The sequence below is a fragment of the Triticum urartu genome, chromosome 3A, assembly GCF_056163025.1.
Source record: "Triticum urartu cultivar PI428250 chromosome 3A, HENAU_Tu73, whole genome shotgun sequence".
NCBI lineage: Eukaryota > Viridiplantae > Streptophyta > Magnoliopsida > Poales > Poaceae > Triticum > Triticum urartu.
The window spans coordinates 409,182,655-409,196,471 of record NC_141875.1 but is presented as its reverse complement, the minus strand read 5'-3'; the positions used below and the strand labels follow the sequence as shown (position 1 = coordinate 409,196,471).

The 13,817-nt window shown below is 47.4% G+C and overlaps 2 pseudogenes; both read left to right on the top strand.

The window, feature by feature from the left end:
- Positions 1–4,793: 4,793 nt before the first annotated feature.
- Positions 4,794–5,892, top strand: LOC147979882 (uncharacterized; annotated as a pseudogene).
- Positions 5,893–12,411: 6,519 nt separating this feature from the next.
- Positions 12,412–13,602, top strand: LOC147979881 (uncharacterized; annotated as a pseudogene).
- Positions 13,603–13,817: the final 215 nt, after the last annotated feature.

Here is a 13,817-nt window from a genome sequence, read left to right as displayed (position 1 = left end):
ACTACTCACACTTCATTGGAGAGGCTATGGTGTTGATGTAGAAGCCCTCCGTGATCGATGCCCCCTCTGGCGGAGCTCCGGAACAGGCCCCAAGATGGGATCTCGTGGATACAGAAAGTTACGGCGGTGGAATTGGGGTTTTGGCTCCTGTTCTGATCGTTTGGGGTTACGTGGGTATATATAGGAGGAAGAAGTATGTCGGTGGAGCAACAGGGGGCCCACGAGGGTGGAGGGCGCGCCTAGGGGGCAGGCGCGCCCCCTACCTCGTGGCCTCCTATTAGTTGGCTTGACGTAGGGTCCAAGTCTCCTGAGTTGTATTCGGTGAGAAAATCACGTTCCTGAAGGTTTCATTCCGTTTGGACTTCGTTTGATATTCCCTTTCTTCGAAACCCTAAAATAGGCAAAAACATCAATTCTGGGCTGGGCCTCCAGTTAATAGGTTAGTCCCAAAAATAATATAAAAGTGGATAATAAAGCCCAATAATGTCCAAAACAGTAGATAATATAGCATGGAGCAATAAAAAATTATAGATATGTTGGAGACGTATCAAGGAACCCTTAACGGAACTATTCTCCCTGGAAGATGTTTCTTACATTTAAAAGTAATATAACATAACTGCCCGAATATAGCTTGTTCGTTCAAGCATTATGACTGGATCGCCTGGTTTCCAAATGTACTTGGTGTTTTCTACCAATATAGTATTCGGAAATGCTCCACCCTTGGGTTTCGGAGGTTGAAGCGGAAAGTCTGCTATGACAATCTTTTACAATTCGGCCGGAGATAAGTTTGCTGATAAAGTGCATTGTCACATAAAATCACACGCCTACTCCTTATCTATGCCATCTATCAGGCTGTCTAGTTTACAGTCCTGCTGTGAAAATTTGGCAGCTATCTTGACTTGATCATACACCAAGCTAATCGGAATTTCTAGTTCGTCTGGTCCCCGGGGTCTGACCCAGGCCATATGATTCACATCAAGTCTGGTATACTATATTTTCACCATGACCCAGGCCTCTAGTGAACCTTCTCGACATGCCGATGCCTCCCACAGCTCAAATCAAATACAAGCTCCTTTGAATAGCTCCATGAGCTCACCCATCAGGCTAGGAGTAGAATCAGATGGCCATAAAGCCTTCGCCATATTCCTCATTGCTTTCTGAGCTCGCTCATGCACTTTGGATAGCTCTTGAAGCAAGTCTCCTTGAAATCCGGACATTTCTCCTTCGGGCCTCCCAGTTAACAAACCTACAAGAACAAATCTTGCCAAAAACATTTTTTCCATCAAGGAATATTATGAAATTAGGATCAGGGACATACTAAATATGCTATCTTTCAGCTTTCGGTTCTCTTTCAAGGCATCTGACAATTGGGCTCTTACATCCTTCATTTCCTCGGCCTGCTTGATGTTGGCATCATCTAGCTTGTTCTTCTCATCCCTGGTCCGTGTCAGTATACGTTGACCAGTGGCTTCTTGCCTTTCGGTATGCTGTTTATCTGCCTGCACAGCCTTCAGTCTCTCCTCCAGCTGATTTGGCGATCCTGCCATTGCTAACAAAACAGTGCATATGTCACGAACATTGCTGGCGGATAATCATCTTTTACGGATAGTAATTGACCTTACCATTTGGTGCCTTCTTGGACTCCTCAAGTTCGGCGGTGACAACAGTTAGCTGGGATCGACACTTTTCAAGCTCCTGGGATAGCATGATGTTTTTCTCCATCAGTACCTAATAATACAATTATCCTTAAATCGGTTGGGCCGAACTGCTTCAAGTCTCGGGGGCTACTGGCACATGAGTATTGAATCTATGAAAAGCTCTTACTCGCATATCCTTTGAAAGCTGGTGTGTGGCTCCAGCAAGCCCATACCGAGCAGCTCGGATATACGCATCCGCAGAGTTGAGGGCATGGAACGCATGTGCGGTAAAATTGGGATCGCACATGGCCTCCTTCCGTCGACGATGGTTCATTGCACTTTCCACGTCAGAATTAGTGACCGATACATCATCTGAATCCTCTTGGAGATGACAGTCCGACATATTGCCCGTATCAACCCTAGTCCTTACAGCAGGGTCCGAGGCCAGATTGGTCGAGGCACGGCAGTAGAGGTCCCCGGATATAGTCCGGCGTATGCTCTTCCTGAAGAATGGTCCAGTGGAGAATGTCACAACTCGTTCTACCCACCAAATGCATGTCAAAAACCGTACCTCTTTGGTGAAGACGGGGCCCGGTATTGTTATCGTTCGCCTTTCTTTTCGAAGACTCGCCCTGTGCAGGTGTCACCTTCTTGGAAGACATCTTTGATGCAGCTCGGCGGGACGAGCGCCGCCCCTTCAGAGCATGAGACAGTGCGGTGGGTGAGGCGGAGCGAGAAAACTCTTTTGGAGAAGACGTCTCCTGAGTACTTACGTGGGAGGAGGAGAGACGGCCGGGGTAATTGACTATAATGGCTACTTCAGTGCCGTCGTAGCTCGCCTGACAAAAAACCTCCCTCCTTAAGCTCTATAAATATGTCCGGATCTTCTTTGTATCCGGGATCTAGATCCCAGATATGGTCCTCTGGTTGCGGAGCAGGGCTGTAAATCCCCTCGATGATCTTTCTCCATTCCCGTCAAAAGCAGCCGGATTAGATTCGACTAGCATAACTCTAGAAAAGGATTAAGTAAAGCTGATTGTCGAAACTTATCCAATCGATGGGGTTGTACATGGAAAAACCTTCCCGACACATCAATCGAGCGAAGTCTTCCTTCTCCCCTTTGAAAAGATCAGCTAGGACGGTGGCCAGGGCGGCAAAGTTGTCCACACCCTAGCGTAGACAACGGGATGCATCCTCCTCCCCGTTGTAATGCCACATGGGAAAACCCCTAGATTGGAGCGGCTGAACGCATCACGTTATTGAAATTGCCATTACCTCAATTTTATTGATAGCCCGGAGTTGGCAAGTACTCTGATTTTGCTCGCCAACCTCCCGACCTCCGCACTATCCTTTTCCTCGAGGCTCCAGGGACGCTAGCTAGTGCGCTTCTTTAAACAAGCGCTGGAGAATTCGGGAAGGCTGCACCGGATTGGGTCCAGAAGAACGACGTCTTCGATATAAAACCATTCCGAAGGCCACTCTTCGGATGCCTTCTTCGGAGTGCCGGACAGGTACCCTGTCCCGGCTATGCGCCATACTTCGGTGCCACCCACCTTGAATATAGATCCCTTTTGGGATCGGGGGACGAGGCAGAAGAATTTCTGCCATAATTCAAAATGGGCCTCACAGCCTAGGAACAGCTCGCAGAGAGCAACGAAGCCCGCGATATGCAGGATGGAGCCTAGCATCATATTGTGCTGTTGGAGACCGTAATACTCCAGGAGACCTCTAAGGAAAGGGTGGATAGGGAATCCTACGCCTCTCATAAGGAAAGAAACAAAGCACACCCGCTCCTCTTTAGAAGGATTGGTGAAATTTTCAGCCAGGGCTTTGCCATTAAGGGAACTTAACCCAGCCCGAACGGAGACTAGATCCACGGGAGGGAGATATCCCTGCCTCTGAAGTTCATTCAGATGGGTGTGTGACATAGAGCAGCTTTCCCAGTCGCCTTTTTGAGGGCAGTAGGGCCGTGAGGAGGAGCTAGGAGTGCTGGCCATGTTTGGATGATTTCCTGTGGCGAGTTCTAAGGATTTCAACATGGTGTGGGATGGCATCTGAGATCCAATCCCTTAAATAGACTCCATCCTTGCATGAATGATGGGTTATTTGTAAAAAATACCTGAACCATTCGCATTTGTCTGACACATGGAAGCCGGAGCAGTGGCAGCAAAAGACATGATATTTAATATCGAGCCGAATTATCGTCAGTCCGAATTATAATGGAGAACCTGCCTTACAAAGCCGAAGACAAAAAACGGATACTACGTTGTCATTGAAGGCAAGTTCTGGGGATACTGAGGGAGTCCTAGATTAAGGAGTCCTCGGATGGTCGGGATATGCGGCATGGGCCGGACTGATGGGTCGTGAAGATACAAGATAGAAGGCTTTCCTCCGTGTCCGGATGGGACTCTCCTTTGCGTGGATGGCAAGCCTTGGGTTCGGATGTGAAGATTCCTTTCTCTGTAAACTGACTCTGTATAACCCTAGGTCCCTCTGGTGCCTATATAAACTGGAGGGTTTAGTCCATAGAGGCAATCACAATCATACAGGCTAGACATCTAGGGTTTAGCCATTATGATCTCGAGGTAGATCAACTCTTGTAACCCCAATACTTATCAAAATCAATCAAGGAGGAAGTAGGGTATTACCTCCATCAGAGGGCCCAAACCTGGGTAAACATAGTGTGACGCCCCAAGACCGGAGCTTCAGATGCCTCCCATGTGTTCCGGGTTTTGCCGTGTGTTTCATTTGTGCCCGCCCTTTTATTCGTGCATTGCATCATGTCATCATGTCATCATGTCATAAGTCTTTTGCATCTCACTAAATAAATTGCATGGATTTTCGGTCCATTTAAATCGAGGGAATTCACACGGTGGTTTCTCTTTATAACATATCCTCCCAATATTAGGGAGCTATAATAAATATTCCATTTAATTGGAAGCCACCGCAACAAACTTGCATTATAAATCCCTCTCATTTCTAAATTATTTTGCATCCATGATCTTTTCTCCGCATGGCCCCTTTCAAGTTGTGGCACTTTGGCATTATGCCGCCAAGTGGCTACTTGTTAATTCTCAGCTCAATTAGAAAATATTTGGACCCTCAAATATTTTCTTTTCTCTTCTTCTTCCTCTCCATTTTTTTATTTTCTAAATAATGGAGATAAGTTCAACAATCTCCAACTGGGCCGGCCTCCCTGACCCAACCCTCCTAAGGCCCAGCCACTGGCCTCCTCTTAACCTAGCCCGATCCCACTTCTCTCCCTCGGTCCCTCCTCCAACGCCGCCACCCCGTTCCCGATCCCCACTCGCTCGCCACATCTCTCTCGATCCCCCTCGTCCTCCTTCTGATCGCGCCGCCAGGGGAAGCCTCAGCTCCATCCCAATCCTCCTCCACCCCGCACCCGATCCCGCTCTTCCTTGCGCCCTCCGGCGAGCTCGCCCGCCCGCGCCTTCTTCTCTTGCCGCAGCCGCCGTGACCCCGCCGTCGTCGCGCCCTTCTGCCGTTGCTCTGCTGCCGCCCCTCCATGTCGCCCGCTCCTCTGCTCGAGGGCCTCCCCGTTTGATGTGTCGTCGTGATCTCCTTCTGCTCCCACTGTTCCCTGTCTCCATCATCTGCATTGCCTCCACGGCTCCTCCGCACCACCAAGAACCGCCGCGCCGCTCCGGCGATCCAGCCCGCCGGCGACCTCGACCCTTCCAGGGTCTCCCTGGCCTCTCGACCCACCGCTACAGTGGTCTGGCGCCCCGGGCTCGAAAGCGCCCGTGCCTCCTCCTCCCTCCGTTCGGCCTGCACCACCGGCCATCTTCTCCTGCTGCCTCAGCAGCCCCTTCACGGCCAACTCCTACGAGACCTCCACCTCCTTGCTGCCCGATGGGGCTTGTTTTTCCCCTCTTGTGTCCGCCAAGAACCGGCAACCAGGGATGTCAAGGACGCCTTCATGGTTTCTTTCGCCAAGTGCCGACGCCCGCAGATTTTGGGACACGCCAAGTCCCACTTAAAGATGTTCCACTACATCCCATGTGGATTTCGACAAGTTCCACGATGCTCGGATCCCTCAGATACGTCAAGGTTGACTACACTACGGGACGAAGAACGCCAAGTACCTCTCTGAAAACGAACGTGTACCACTACATCCGGAGGCATCGGATCCGTCAAGTCCGAAGACCCAAGTACCATGACGACAAGTACCAGGACGACGAGGACCGCCAAGTTCGTCTTCCGCCGTCTCCGAAATCGTCAAGTACCGCTATGAGATGTGCAACTACTTCCACTACGAAATGAGAACAACTACTTCCACTACCGTCGCCGTGGACGACTACTTCCTCTACTTCCTCTACGAACCCGAACCGCTCCGAGAATGCACCTGGAAGGTATAACCGCCGAGACGATGACCCGTGGATGAAAGCATGTGTTGTATGAGATGCTCACGTTTGAACCGTGTCCGAGTTGTCATTGCACGTTCCTCCTCGGTTGCCATGCCGTCGACCCATGGGAAACCCGGTTACCGGGATCACCCCACCATCTTGCACAACACGCTCCCGCACACTTCCCCTTTGCATCCGTATCTCAATCGAGTTACCGGAAACCGATATGTTGCCGTGGCATCACTTTCAGATTCGTTGTCGTGGCACCCCTTTCGTTTCCGTCACGATGACAAATGCCTCATATCTTATCATGTCAACATTTTCATAAATATTGCATAAACTTAAACATGTCATCCGCATCATGTTAACAACTTTAAGATGTTTAAAATTGTTGTTGCATTAAATTGTTGATGCATATGGGGATTTACCGGAATTGTTGTTTGTTGCTTCCGGCCTCATTTAAACTTGACTAGATAGGTAGTTTTACTTTGCTTCACCCTCTTGCCATGTTAACAACATTTAATCTTGTTGGTTACCTAACCGAGAGAGAACTAAATAAGTCATGTGGTGTTCCGTCAATATGCAACTCGTTGCATATTGTGCTCCACTTAATTTGTAGAATTGTTTGTGCATTTTTTCCATGCCATGCTTCATTAAACCGGACATGCATCATACTTGATTGTGCATCATGCCATGTTCATGTGGTGGTTGTTCACTATGTTGTGTGCTTCTTTCCGGTGTTGCTTCTTCGGGTTGGTTCCGATAACGTCGTGTTTGTGAGGAACCGTTCGACTACGTCCGTTTGTCTTCTTCATGGACGCGTTCTTCTTCCTTGCGGGATTTCAGGCAAGATGATCATACCCTCGAAATCACTTCTATCTTTGCTTGCTTAGTTGCTCGCTCTTTTGCTATGCCTATGCTGCGATACCTACCACTTGCTTATCATGCCTCACATATTGTTGAACCAAGCCTCTAACCCACCTTGTCCTAGCAAACAATTGTTTGGCTATGTTACCGCTTTGCTAGTTGCAGGTGAAGATTGAAGTTTCTTCCTTGTTGGAACATGGAGATGTTGTTCCTTGTTGGAACATGTTTACTTGTTGGGATATCACAATATATCTTATTTAATTAATGCATCTATATACTTGGTAAAGGGTGGAAGGCTCGGCCTTATGCCTGGTGTTTTGTTCCACTCTTGCCTCCCTAGTTTCCGTCATATCGGTGTTATGTTCCCGGATTTTGCGTTCTTTACGCGGTTGGGCTATTATGGGAACCCCTTGATAGTTCGCCTTAAGTAAAGCTCTTCCAGCAATGCCCAACATTGGTTTTACCATTTGCCACCTAGCCTTTTTTCCCTTGGGAGTCGCGCTCCTGAGGGTCATCATTATTTTACCCCCCCCCCCCCCGGGCCAGTGCTCCTCTGAGTGTTGGTCCAAACTAGAGTCCTGTGCAGCGCCCCCTCGGGGAAACTCGAGGTTTGGTTTTAGTTGTATGGAGCGCTCATCTAAGTGTGCCCTGAGAAAGAGATATGTGCAGCTCCTATCGGGATTTGTCGGCACATTCGGGCGGTGTTGCTGGTTTAGTTTTACCCTGTCGAAATGTCTTGTTGTACCGGGATACCGAGTCTGATCGGAATGTCTCGGGAGGAGGTCTATTCCTTCGTTGACCATGAGAGCTTGTAATGGGCTAAGTTGGGACACCCCTGCAGGGATTTGTAGTTTTGAAAGCCGTGCCCGCGGTTATGGGCAGATGGGAATTTGTTAACGTCCGGTTGTAGAAAACCTGAAGTTGACCTTAATTAAAATACATCAACCGCGTGTGTAACCGTGATGGTCTCTTTCCGGCGGAGTCCGGGAAGTGAACACGGTGTTGGAGTTATGCTTGACGTAGGTTGTTATAGGATCACTTCTTGATCATACTTTTATCGACCGTGCTTTGCTTTCTCTTCTCGCTCTCATTTGCGTATGTTAGGCACCATATTATGCTAGTCGCTTGCTGCAGTTCCACCTCATACCTTTACCTTACCCATAAGCTTAAATAGTCTTGATCGCAAGGGTGCGAGATTGCTGAGTCCCCGTGGCTCACAGATACTTCCAAAACCAGCTTGCAGGTGCCGATGAGTCCGTGCATATGACGCAACCAAGCTCAGGAGGAGCTCGATGGAGATCTTGTCCTTTGTGTTGTTCCGTTCTAGTAGATCAGTAGTGGAGCCCGGTTGGGGTCGATTGGGGACCTTTGTCGCATTTGGGGTTCTTCTTTTATTTTGGTTCCGTAGTCGGACCTTGATTGTATTTGGATGTTGTAATGCTTTATTCATGTAATTGTGTGAAGTGGCGATTGTAAGCCAACTATGTATCTTTCCCTTATGTATTACATGGGTTGTGCGAAGATTACCTCACTTGCGACATTGCTTTCAATGCGGTTATGCCTCTAAGTCGTGCTTCGACACGTTGGAGATATAGCCGCATCGAGGGCGTTACAAGTTGGTAATCAGAGGCTTCCCCGACCTTAGGAGCCCCATTGCTTGCTCATTTTTAGCGGCCGTTGTTGAGTCTAGAAAAATGTTTTGAGTCATTTAGGAATTATATATCGGAGAGTTTAGGAATTCTTTTTACTCCCCAGTCTCCTCATCGCTCTGGTAAGGCATCCTGACGTAGAGTTTTGACTCTTCTCTTCTCAAATTTCACAAAAAAAAATTTAGGATCACACGGGTATCTTGGAATCGTTCCGATGGTTTTGTGACGAGAACATTGTCTTGGGCCTCCTGTCAGGGGTTTTGTGGAAGTGTCCCGGGGAGTTGAGCTCTGAGGTGTTGTCGTCATAATTTTATCGTTGCAGTTCTGGAATACCTGAGTTTAGTACGCCGACATCGAAAATCTCTTTTATGCAGTTCGTTGGTGAGATAACCTCGACACCACCCAGTACTGGGGCGGAAGTTTAGGAGTATTGCCATAACTCGTATAACAAATGCTTTTCGAAGGTTGAGGTAGATGATTTCCGAAGGTTTCTTGGTTATGTGTTGAAGGATGGATACAGCTGGATGTAGGATTTGCTAGATTTGGGTGAGATATTATGCTTCCCCTGTATCCCCAACACCTGATTGCATAACCGGAAAGGTTCGGGAGTTCCATAAGTGGGAATTCAAGTAGCTCTTAGGATATCTTTCCGACAGATGTATGATATGAAATTGGGGTTCGACGTCTAGTGGTCCGCCTATTCACGGTCGGTTTTACAGTGGTCTCGTTGTGTCTTAAAGAGTCCTTGGCTATGCCGACTCGGGGATGCTTCGTTTGTCATGTGCACTGCCTTGTACATGATGGTGCTGTACAATCGAGCCCGTGTAGGCCCCACCACGAAAACTTCGGACGAAATCTCTATCATATGTTTGTTCCGGCTTATTCTACAAGCCAATCCTTTGTTTTGTTTGAATTGTGGTATTCGAGTTGCTTCGAAGTCAAATGTTGATTCCATACCTTTCCCAAATAGTGTTCTCATACTCCTATGCAAATACAAATCCTTCATGATAATCGAGATTGTCATGTCAATCCTTGTCAACCGGTGTGTTTCTCTTCAAGTGGATCCGATCATTGCAACATCCAAAAGTTTCAATCTCAGCTTTCTCTATGGTGTTTGCTTCATCCGTTCCAAGTTGTCTTTGTTTTTCCCGCCCACCCACCCCTTTTTTTCAAGGACTCAGATGTCTTAATCAAGTATCCTTTTATTATTATGAAGTCTCTCCATCATTTTCCGTCATTGTTCTTATCTGGTGATTCTCATGAAGATTTTAACGGAGCCTCAAGGTCATCATCCTTAATTTGTTTCTTCTCTAGTGGATTCAATTCAAGCTTTCGGTGTTGATCATATTCTTTTTCATATTTCAATGTTTTCTCATGCCGGTGCACCTCATATTCATTCCTCTTCTCGCTATTCAATTGTTCCGGAGTGTTCAAGATATCTCGAAGATTCGTGTTTCCACTCTGCAGTTATTCAATATCTTCGAGGACGTTCTCTCTTTCAAGTCTTTTAATTCAACCGGTGCAACCTCTCTTTAAAATTGTTCAACGGTGTTTCTTTTGAGTGGGCCCTAACCCACAGGTTTATTCCCAGGATCTTACCTGACTCTTCTTATTTCCCGGAGATATCCTAAATTCCTTTTAAAGTTTGACGCAAGAATGAATTATCATCAGTCAAATGTCCTCCAAGATCTTTCAAATTCATTTCATTGTTGATTCAACTTTTATATTCTTCTTTATTCCGGTGCCTCAACAATTCATGGTGGTGTTTCTCGTCGTAATTCTTAGATTTTGGAGACTGAAGAAGATTTTCTCTCAATCTTGCTCCATTCTCTTCAAGATTCGTGATTCTAGCTTGTTGCCATCCTCTCGTAATTGTTTTGATCATGAGAATTATTTTCACCTATCCGGAGCATTTCAAGATTCTTTTCAGTTTGCTTCTCCAGAGTCCATCATCTCAGAGTTTATTCATTCTCAGCTTTTAGCTATCATTCTCAAATTTTACCCGTGCATCAAGTGATCTCTAATCAACACGTGATCTCTTCGTTTCAGTTGCATCTAATTTCTCTCAAGCATCTTCGTCATTTGAAATTTTACCCGGTGTTTCTTTATTTATTTTCGTTCATTTCAAATTCCTACCGGTGGTTCGTTGAAGACCTTCCCAAGTTTATGTTATATCTCTCTTAATCGTTACTACGAGAATAAGTAGTATGTCAAATCCACTGCTTGTCATCAATTTAAATTGGTGAAGGATAAGCATAACGTAATTCTTATTCTTGTTCATCCAAGTGATTAATTCCTTATTCCGGAGGTGCATCAACTTCTTGATTCCAATTGTGTTCAGCTTTTTCTTTTCCCGGAGTTTCAAGATCTCTCTTTTATCTCGTCGCTAGCTTCATCTAATCATTGCAAGGTTTCAACCTTATTCTTTTCATCCTTCACTTCTTTGTGATCATTCTTTTAACCAGAGTTCTTCACGGAGGCTCTATATAATGGTTCATCAAGGATTTATATCCCTTTTTCAAGTGCTCATCAAGATTCTTTTCAGAGGAACTCAAGTATTCTTTATCTTGCATTTTAAAATGCAATTCTTTCAACCGTATCATTTGAGGTGGTATTATGTCATTCTTGATAATTAGGGTTCATGTTTCATGATTCACATGTTGTTAGGAATGAGGTATTTTAAATCCATCAATCTCTTCTTTGGAGTTATCTTGGGTTATATTTCACCTAAAGCTTTCCCTAAGGATTGTTGCTATCTATGGTGCTCATAAGTGACCCAAGTTCTTCTTTTAACCTCCCGGTGAAATATTTTCTTGTCTCCTTGCTCATACCAATCCAATTCTTTTTCCCGTGAGTGGCAGGTTGTCACCTCATAATTTGAGATGTATTCCATAAGACCATATCAAGCTTATTCCTTTCGTTGTTGGTTTTCCAACAACTCCGCTCGACCTGTTTCCTAAGGATGCCTTCTCAAGCTCTTTTGTGGAATAAGATGGCATTTTCTTCTCCATTCTTTTCCAATTATCTATATTTTATTCTTTCGTTCCGGAGACATTGTGATGTTGCTTTCTTCAACCATCATCTTGTTTCATCAAAGATCCTGTTCTTCTTATGATTGTCCATTTAACCAGAGTGTTGTGCCCCTTTGCTCAAGCTCTTTCATTTTATCAAGTCTTTCATCTCTTTTCATCCGAAGTGCTGTCCGAATTTGTAATTCCTTATTCCGCTTCCCTACCGGAGTGCTTTCAACTTCATTTATCTCCGTTGTATTCTTTTCTCGATATGGCTTAACCCTTTCAAGGTTCTTTGGTTTCACTCGTTTGTCAAAGGAGCAACTTAGTTTTACCTCTTCTCTTTCTCTTCAGTTTTCCCTCCGGTGCCATTCTAGATCTTGGGACGAGATCCTCTCATAGTGGTGGAGTGTTGTGATGCCCCAAGACCGGAGCTTCAGATGCCTCCCATGTGTTCCGGGTTTCGCCGTGTGTTTCATTTGTGCCCGCCCTTTTATTCATGCATTGCATCATGTCATCATGTCATAAGTCTTTTGCATCTCACTAAATAAATTGCATGGATTTTCAGTCCATTTAAATCGAGGGAATTCACACGGTGGTTTCTCTTTATAACATATCCTCCCAATGTTAGGGAGCTATAATAAATATTCCATTTAATTGGAAGCCACCGGTACAAACTTGCATTATAAATCCCTCTCATTTCTAAATTATTTTGCATCCATGATCTTTTCTCCGCATGGCCCCTTTCAAGTTGTGGCACTTTGGCATTATGCCGCCAAGTGGCTACTTGTTAATTTTCAGCTCAATTAGAAAATATTTGGACCCTCAAATATTTTCTTTTCTCTTCTTCTTCCTCTCCATTTTTTTTATTTTCTAAATAATGGAGATAAGTTCAACAATCCCCAACTGGGCCGGCCTCCCTGACCCAACCCTCCTAAGGCCCAGCCGCTGGCCTCCTCTTAACCTAGCCCGATCCCACTTCTCTCCCTCGGTCCCTTCTCCAGCGCCGCCACCCCGTTCCCGATCCCCACTCGCTCGCCACATATCTCTCGATCCCCCTTGTCCTCCTTCCGATCGCGCCGCCAGGGGAAGCATCGGCTCCATCCCAATCCTCCTCCACCCCGCGCCCGATCCCGCTCTTCCTTGCGCCCTCCGGCGAGCTCGCCCGCCCGCGCCTTCTTCTCTTGCTGCAGCCGCCGTGACCCCGCCGTCGTTGCGCCCTTCTGCCGCTGCTCTGCTGCCGCCCCTCCATGTCGCCCGCTCCTCTGCTCGAGGGCCTCCCAGTTCGATGTGTCATCGCGAGCTCCTTCTGCTCCCACTGTTCCCTGTCTCCATCGTCTGCATCGCCTCCACGGCTCCTCCGCACCACCAGGAACCGCCGCGCTGCTCCGGCGATCCAGCCCGCCGGCGACCTCGACCCTTCCAGGGTCTCCCTGGCCTCTCTACCCACCGCTATAGTGGTCCGGCGCCCAGGCTCGTCAGCGCCCGTGCCTCCTCCTCCCTCCTTTCGGCCTGCACCACCGGCCATCTTCTCCTGCTGCCTCAGCAGCCCCTTCACGGCCAACTCCTACGAGACCTCCACCTCCTTGCTGCCCGATGGGGCTTGTTTTTCCCCTCTTGTGGCCGCCAAGAACCGGCAACCAGGGATGTCAAGGACACCTTCATGGTTTCTTTCGCCAAGTGCCGACGCCCGCAGATTTTGGGACACGCCAAGTCCCACTTAAAGATGTTCCACTTCATCCGATGTGGATTTCGACAAGTACCACGATGCTCGGATCCCTCAGATACGTCAAGGTTGACTACACTACAGGACGAAAAACGCCAAGTACCTCTCCGAAAACGAACGTGTACCACTACGTCCGGAGGCCTCGGATCCGTCAAGTCCGAAGACCCAAGTACCATGACGCCAAGTACCAGGACGACGAGGACCGCCAAGTTCGTCTTCCGCCGTCTCCGAAATCGTCAAGTACCGCTATGAGATGTGCAACTACTTCCACTACGAAACGAGAACAACTACTTCCACTACCGTCGCCGTGGATGACTACTTCCTCTACGAACCCGAACCGCTCCGAGAATGCACCTGGAAGGTATAACCGCCGAGACGATGACCCGTGGACGAAAGCATGTGTTGTATGAGATGCTCATGTGCGAACCGTGTCCGAGTTGTCATTGCACGTTCCTCCTCGGTTGCCATGCCGTCGACCCATGGGAAACCCGGTTACCGGGATCACCCCACCATCTTGCACGACACGCTCCCGCACACTTCCCCTTTGCATCGGTATCTCA